Below are 8,328 nucleotides of genomic sequence, written 5' to 3'. Positions count from 1 at the left end.
TTTTGAATAAGAATTCAAACACAGGGAACAAAAGCAAAAGTAGACAAATGAGACAACACTAACTAAAAAGCTTCTACACAGCCAAGGAAACAATCACTAAAGTGAAGAAACAACATACAGATGGAATCTGACAAGGGGTTAACAACCAGAAAATTTAAAGAACTCAAACAACTCAATAGCAAAAAAAAGAATATTCCAATTAAAAATGGGCAAAAGACCTGAACAGACATTTCTCAAAAGAAAACATACAAATGGCCAACATCTATATGAAGAAATCCTTAACATGAATCATCAGAGAAATACAAATTAAAACCATAATAAGATGTCACCTTATCTCAGACTGGTTATTATCAAAAAGACAAAAAAAGAAATGCTGGCAAAGATACAAAGGAAAGAGAACTCTTGTATACTGTCTGTGGGAATGTAAATTAGTACAGCAACTATGAAAAACAGTACGGAGGGTCCTCAAAAAATCAAAAAAATAGAGCTACCATAATCCAGCAGTCCCACTACTGGGGATATATACATATCTCCAAAGGAAATGGAATCAGTGTGTCAGAGAGACATCTGCACATTCATGTTTATTGCAACACTATTCACTATGCATTAACTTATGCTAGAGATTACAGATCAGTAGCAGTCAGCTTGTAGGCATGTTTTATATGAATCACAGTATTAATAAAAATAGTCACAATCATTTAAAATTGATTATTTTCCATAAAAAATTCAGAGATGTGACTTCTTTTAGGATAACCAAAGATTTGGTCACAATTAGCTGGAGTTAGTAGTCAGTGTTCTCCTCAGTTCATGTAACAGGGTTTGGGCTGCCTAATTTGCCAGAACCCTCATCCAGCTTCCTGATTACATGTTTTACATCCTAACTCTAAAGTCATCTGAGTTTGTGACTTCTGGTTTAAACACTCTATGAAGTCTCAATTCATTTTGCTGTAGATATTTTTTAGTAATGTCTTTAATAGAATACATTCAAATATCCTGGAAATGAAAAGTGTATTCTTTAATTTTAGCAAAGATATAAAAAAAATTAAACCCAGACTTCCAGAGTACAAACTTTCAGGCAAATGGCAGAGGTCTTGCCGACATTTGATAATAGGAAATAGACAAACTGTCAATACCTCCTTTCTCTGATATTGAAAACCTTTGCAAATGTTCAGTATGGTTAGTTCATATGTTCTGTATTTTGCCGTAAGACAGTCCGTCAGTGGTTCTTGACCTGTGGGTTGTGACCCCTTTGCGGGTCAAATGACCCTTTCACAGGGGTCGCCTAAGACCATCCTGCATATTAGATATTTACATTATGATTCATAACAGTAGCAAAATTACAGTTATGAATTAGCAATGAAAATAATTTTATGGTTGGGGGTCACCACAACATGAGGAACTGTATTAAAGTGTCACGGCATTAGGAAGATTGAGAACCACTGCCTTAGAGGAATTCCAGAAGACAACCAAGATTACCACATGAGAAGAATAAAGCATTAAGATAGAGAATAAAATTAATATAGTAATGCCCAAAAGAGGTTGCAGTGGCATTGTGGAAAGACTGTAAGGCTGGAAGTAAGGCCTCCTTTGTTTGATGGTGACTCTGTGTCATTTTAATTTTGTGACCTGAGAAGTTTAGGTAAGTCACTTCATCCTCTTGGCCTCAATGTAATTTTGGGTGGGGATTCTTTGCTTAGATTGATTGTGTTTAAGATCAAGTTCAGGGACAATTATTCAATTAGCTCATTTAGGCTGGGCTGGGCTGAGCAGCTCTACTTCAGGCTGCAGGTTGGTTCTGCTTGGCTCTAGCCTGTGTTTGGTTTGGCTCCACAGTGTTCATAGTAGGAGAGAGAAGGGAGACAATATTTGTGCACAGTAATCCAAACAACAATACAAAGTGAGACCTAGAATCCATGAACATTTTTTATTAAGAAGCATACTTTTATAAGTTATAATTTAGGTGACCTGGCTTGTAGTTAAGATCTAGAATACATTTGGGGGAGTGTTGTTATAAAATGTTGAGAAAAAAGATTTTAATAATTTCATTTCTGGGTGGAAGTACAAATCACTCTCCTCTTAGAAGCCTGGAGAATTAGAGTGCATGTCTGTTGGATATTTTGTTAAGAATGGCCAAGTAAGCATTGTTGGGGTCTGATCTGATTTGAATGGCAATGTTTGGTGTGATGACAACAGAAGTGAGGCTTATCATGCTTCAAAATGGATCAGCTCAGACTCAACCATAATGAAATGCATGAAGCTCAGAGCTAAGATATAATACTGTCTGGTATGCAACCTTAGATATTTGGACATATTCTAATTGCAGTTTCTTTCTCAATTATTAATCAAAATTCCTTTTTTTTTTTGGTATAAACAATGCAGCCAAAACTCTAACTGGCTTAATCAATGATGGAATTTCTTGGTTCACATCCTCCAAGGGTCCAGAGGTAGACACAGATTCAGGTATGGCTGGATCCAGAGCCAACTTCACTTTTAGGGTCCATTGTCCTCTTTATTGCCTTAACATCTGAGAAAGAAACCATCTTTTCTTTAGTAATTTTTATAAAATTTTAAAATAGCAGTTCATTAACTTGGCTTGTAGATTTGTAACTTGATCAATTTTTCCCCAATTATCAGGTCTAAGGATTGCAATCAATGACCTAGCTTGGCCTGGGTTTTATAGCTTCTCCTGGAGCTGACGTCACTTTAACCAACATAGACCACACGGAGTGAAAACAGGTAGTTTTTTAATAGATCAGGGAAAACAAAGGGGCTTTTCCCTAGAGAAAGGGGCAAGAATGTCAGAGGGATAAAACAGCAGATGTCTATTATAATATCTGTTCATCAAAGATGAGCAATGCATTAGGATGTAAGATAATTTATGGGGCAGAACTATATTGAAAGGTGTTTACTAAAATAAAGCGAAGATGTTATAAATGGGCTGGTGATATCCTAAAATGTCTTCTTAATGACAGATAGAGGGAGTGACATTTGATGCACTGGTTATTTATTTCTGGGTGTTAAGAAGACTGTTACCTTTGCATAAGCCCAACAATGATAGCACTTGGCATACAAATGTTACTAAGTACATCTGGTGACTTTTTGTTGACAGGTTCACTCAGCTGGTGACAGTACAGAGGTGACAAGGCCAAATCACAGGTTCAGTCTTTATTAGGGGAAGTCAGGTTGTCATTTTACCATGTAAAAGTATATAAATGCCAGGATTAAAATGGTGATGAATATTTAAACAATCTGATGTATGGTGGAATGTGCCTTCATATTTCTTTCACTGGCAGGAAAAGGAGAGCTCTTGTTCTCAGTTCCACATGAAATGGCACAACTGTCTCAACTTTCACTATTATCCCTTGTACTTTATACATAATTATGTTGTTTCTTCAAGGTGCCCTTATTATTTCTCTTCTCATCTTTCCCAGGAGACATGCACCAGGAGGAGCTGGGAAGTTTCCTTGGCAAGAACAGATGAGCAATGAGGAGCATGAGCTTGCATCTTTTAGCTGAGATGATTTGTCAAAAATTGCAGCATGGTGGCCATTTTCAAATTTTAAGGATTGTGTTCCACCTTAATCAAGGAAAGTTTTAAAGTCTAAATCATTGACTGTATCAAGGGAAAGATTTTGGTAGGATGTGAAGTCAGTTGTTCAGACATGGCTGAAGGTATGCCAGAGTGTTAGACAAAGGTGAATGATCTATCATGTTTGTCTAATTTATTGAGTGGTGAGTGATAATGAGTGAGGAATCTCATGAAAAATAATTGACTCCGATACTTGGGAAAGAACGAGGATCTGAGCAAGAGACTCCTGAGGATCAGCCACTTGTTAGAGGTATGAGGTGGTGCCTATTGACAGACTGGATTCTGCAGTACAACCTGAGTTGATCTTTGTAATTTTTTAACATTTTTATGAGTTGTTATGGAGTTGTTAGCTCCAACAGTGTACACTACATCTGTCTGCTTATTTCTATTTCCCGCATCAGGTCTCTACTCTGTGCTGTGCTTGGCCACTGGCTTTTATGAGCATATCAATGAGATTCATTGATTGATGGCTTCCCATTGGATATGGCCAACAGGAGGCGCTGTTTGAAAAATTGGAGGGTAGGGTGGGAGAGTTAGCACAAGGCGTTCATCTTTTAGGGTCCTTCTGTGTTGGTTCTCTGCACATTGACTTCCTCTCTGTCACAGATGTGTAGCTCTCGTCTCCAGATTCCATGAACCATCCTCCCCTGCCTCTTTAGCCCTCGTGGGATAATGGTCCAGTACATTGCTCATCCCATGGACTTCACTGTGCTTCGTGGGGTTTGTTTGATACTCCTACACATATACAAACCCTCCTTTAACAAACTCTCCTCAGTTACTCTTCTGTGTACACATATACCCATATACCACCTCTTTCTTGCTCGTGCCCTGACCTTTTCAGGGTACAGAATACATTTGCATTCAACTTATCACCTATTTAAGCAGTATATTTCTGATAATTAATAATATAACCAAAACAAAGCTCAACCTTCTGGGAGGCTGGCTAGACCATCATAAAACAAAACAAAGAACACTACATAGAAGAACAAAAACGTGACCTATATTGGGGCAAGAAAAATAATAACGAAAGACAGTTATGTTGAGAGGCTTGGAAAATATTACAAAATCAGGAATTTTGAGACAAGTTCCTAGAATCAAACAACCCAAATTCAAACTGTGAACAATTAGGAAATTGTAGCTAGGAAATCACCCCCCAAACAAAAAAATCTGACTGCTGAAAAAGGAAATGCTTTAAAAGGCTTCAGGAGGCAGGTTGAAGGTCAGAGATCAGAACTCTTCCAGGTGAAAACACTACTCAGAGCCACCATTTTTTGCACCAGAATGGTGACATGGAGGTTCCATCCTCAATTTTGCACGTTTCTTCATCTACAGATCAGTTGAGCTGAAAGATTTCAGTGCTTAACCAATGTGCTTTCAAACATCCCTGGAAATTACTTTGTTTTTTTTGTTTTTTTTTGTTTTTTTTTTTGAGACAGAGCCTCAAGCTGTCCCCCTGGGCAGAGTGCCGTGGCATTACAGCTCACAGCAACCTCCAACTCCTGGGCTCAAGCAAGTCTCTTGCCTCCGCCTCCCAAGTAGCTGGGACCACAGGCGCCCGCCACAACGCTTGGCTATTTTTTGGTTGCAGCCGTCATTGTTGTTTGGCGGGTCCGGGCTGGGGATTCGAACCCGCCACCTTAGGTGTACATGGCTGGCGCCTTAGCCGGTTGAGCTAAAGGAGCCGAGCCGAAATTACTTTGTACTAAAGGCATCTTCCAGAAGAGCAAATTGTACCAGGCTAAAAGAAGAAGGGGGAGGTGTCTCATTTATCTCCAAGCTATTACATGTTTGTAGATGATTGATACTAGCATTACTGCCACCAGCAATTGATCTGAGCACATTGCCATGCTAAAACAATTTACCATGAAGATAGGCACCAAAGTAAGAACTCTGAGATGTAGTTTCAAAATAAAAGGCCCGGGCGAGAATACCTCTTAAGTCCGTGAGATGGAAATACTCTCAGGATCTGTACAGAAACACAGGACTTCGGTTTCTTCCATTTCTTTTTCTGGGACCAAAAATAATTATCCTATTTAATGACATGTTCCAAATATAAGAAAAACATTATTGAAAAGGATAGGATGAGAATAAGTTAGCCAACACAACAAAGGATATTTTTTGGTTTGTGGAAGAAAATACCACCAAAAGCTAAAGTTTTATTTTACTATGTCATTGTTATTTATAACACAACCAAGGGAAAGAAATGTCTTTTCTTAAAGCCATCTCCATTGTGATTAAAAAATGAAAAATAAAGCATAAAGTTTTCAGAAAGTACCAAACGTATAATCAAAGAGAAAAAAATTGACCATTTGACAATTTTCAGAAGTTTTGCAGTTTTGATATTAAAAATATTAAATTAAAAATGTAATATTATAGGGGGATCACTGCAATGATGTTTGAAAAATTTTCTTTGGGTTAGAATAAGAAAGGGAGGGAAACTGGAACAAATTGTTAGCATGAGGAGAATAGTAATCTTACGAGATCACTGAGGAGAAGTAAGAAATGTCTTTCCATTTTTTTGTGATCAAATTCTCAGGAAGTACAGCATAGATTCATCACATCTTCAACCGTTATCATGTGGAAACTTAAGTACTTCCAAGGCAATCATATGTTTCACCTTTTTCCTTTCAGTTTATGACTTTGGAAAAGTCCCTGGTGTGTGGACAAGAATATTAAAGGATCTCAGGGCACAGATTCCTAGCCTGATCAGAATTATGATGGACAAACCGTATAACATTTTGGTTCTCAGTTTTTTTCCCCCCAAATAGTACATGTGCTATCTGATCCATGAGGTTATTTTGACTTTTAAATAAACATGAATGCATAATACATATGTGTACGAATGTGTGTGTGTGTGTGTGTGTGTGTGTGTGTGTGTAGTAACCCAGAGATCAGCAGACTCTCTTCAGGTCCCTGAGATCTGAATGGAATTGTCAGAAACCCTAACTAGGTGACTGGATAGAATCTTAATCCTCCCCAAGGTATCTGAAAGTTTCTGGAGATTACTTACTCACACTTGCCTTCACTGATGGACTCCTGTGTACCCATTGGCTACAATTGAAAGAACTAAGTCAACTCAGATATGGAACTCAAGACCTCCTCAAATTTCCCCTCTGAATTTTATGTATCAAGTCTGTGAAGGAACCCAAGAGAACCTTTGCTGTGGAGAAAACAAGTGAGTTATAAAAAGTAAAAATACTTTTTTTATTATATTGATTTTAATGACCACTAATAAATTTATCATACAATAATGGAACAATGGAAATCTCCTTAAAATGCCCCTCAAATAAATAAGTATAATACAAAGATGGTACTCAAATCATACTGCATAAATGCTAATTAGTGCAGTCCAATTAAATGCTAGAGCAATGTTTTTCAACTTCTTTTTTATCAAATGGCACACTTGAACCTATAGTTAAACTTTCAGCACACTTAAATTATGTTGATCAAAAAAAAAAAAGAGTATAAAAAGGACATACTTACTGTGCTTTTAACTTCTTTCAAAAATAATTTAATGATCTTTAAAAATTTTTGTGGCCCATCTAAGGCCTCTCGCGGCCCACCAGTATGCTGTGTTTGCACTGGTTGAAAATCACTGTGCTAGAGGGAAAAAACACTGCCAACCAGAGACTTACTCCACCTTTGTGATGGTTTGCTCATGTACTAAGAGCGAACAGAACAAACCTGTGATGTGGCCATGCTTGAACATTCAGCAGACGTTTTAAAGCCACAGTAGGCTCAGAGCACCTGACAGGCTTCAGATCTAGCGTGTAGGTTGCTTCTCACTGACACTCTTCTCCCACTCAAATATTTCACTTATTACATGTTTCTCTATGCATGAACAAAATAAAGCAAATTCATCCAACAATTTTTTCTTTGAAATTTGTCTGTCTTTAGGAGTTTCTGGAATTTTTGCTTCAGGTCTATTTGGTGATTTTGGTCATAATTTTTGGACAGTGGTACTATGAAAAATACAAAACAAAATCTACTGCTGCCTCTTCACCTGCTCCAGACCAGATTACTGGTATCGTGTTTCCCCCAAAATAAGACACTGTCTTATATATTTTTTTTTCTCAAGAAGACACACTAGGGCTTATTTTCAGGGGATGTCTTATTTTTATTAAGTATAATACAACAATCTCCATTTATTCAAATACAGTTAAGTCATCTTTTTCTGGAACCTGATGGGGGAGCCGACCTTGTTGGTGAGGCTGTCGCTAGTGACGCGTGAAACGTGCCCAATAGGATGCCTGTGACCGGGGTTACCACACGTGCACCCCTGCAAGTGTGAAAGGCTGGGAGAAAGGAGTTGTGGCAGATAAAAGGTGTTTCAGTCTTCCTTACTGCTCAGCACCAAAACACATGACGTGAAGCATTGCATAGCCATGTTCATCACTAGGCCTTATTTTTGGGGTAGGGCTTATGTTTAACAAATGCATGGAAATCCCTCTAGGGTTTATTTTTGGGGTCGGTCTTATTTTCGGGGAAACACGGTAGTTTGAACACATCAATAGTTTCATAATCAGAACAAAATTCTACCAGCTCATGCTTGTTTCGACAGCACATATACTAAAATTGGAATGATACAGAGAAGATTAGCATGGCCCCTGCACAAGGATGACACGCAAATTCATGAAGTGTTCCATATTTTTAATTACAAAAATGTGAAAAAAAATTCTACCAGCTCACTAGAGTCTAATATATGAAGTTTTAAAACAAAGATTTTTTTTTTTTTTTTT

The 8,328-nt window shown here is 37.8% G+C and overlaps 1 non-coding gene across 1 annotated transcript; it reads left to right on the top strand.

The window, feature by feature from the left end:
* The first annotated feature begins 8,134 nt into the window (after positions 1 to 8,134).
* On the top strand, positions 8,135 to 8,241 carry LOC111721982. The gene has a single exon (XR_002770957.1). It is a non-coding gene; the product is annotated as a U6 spliceosomal RNA (small nuclear RNA).
* Positions 8,242 to 8,328: the final 87 nt, after the last annotated feature.

Source organism: Otolemur garnettii, unplaced genomic scaffold (genome assembly GCF_000181295.1).
Source record: "Otolemur garnettii isolate 467f Iridium unplaced genomic scaffold, OtoGar3 scaffold00208, whole genome shotgun sequence".
NCBI lineage: Eukaryota > Metazoa > Chordata > Mammalia > Primates > Galagidae > Otolemur > Otolemur garnettii.
Note: the sequence above shows the minus strand (reverse complement) of the source record. Positions and strands in the feature narration are given on the sequence as shown.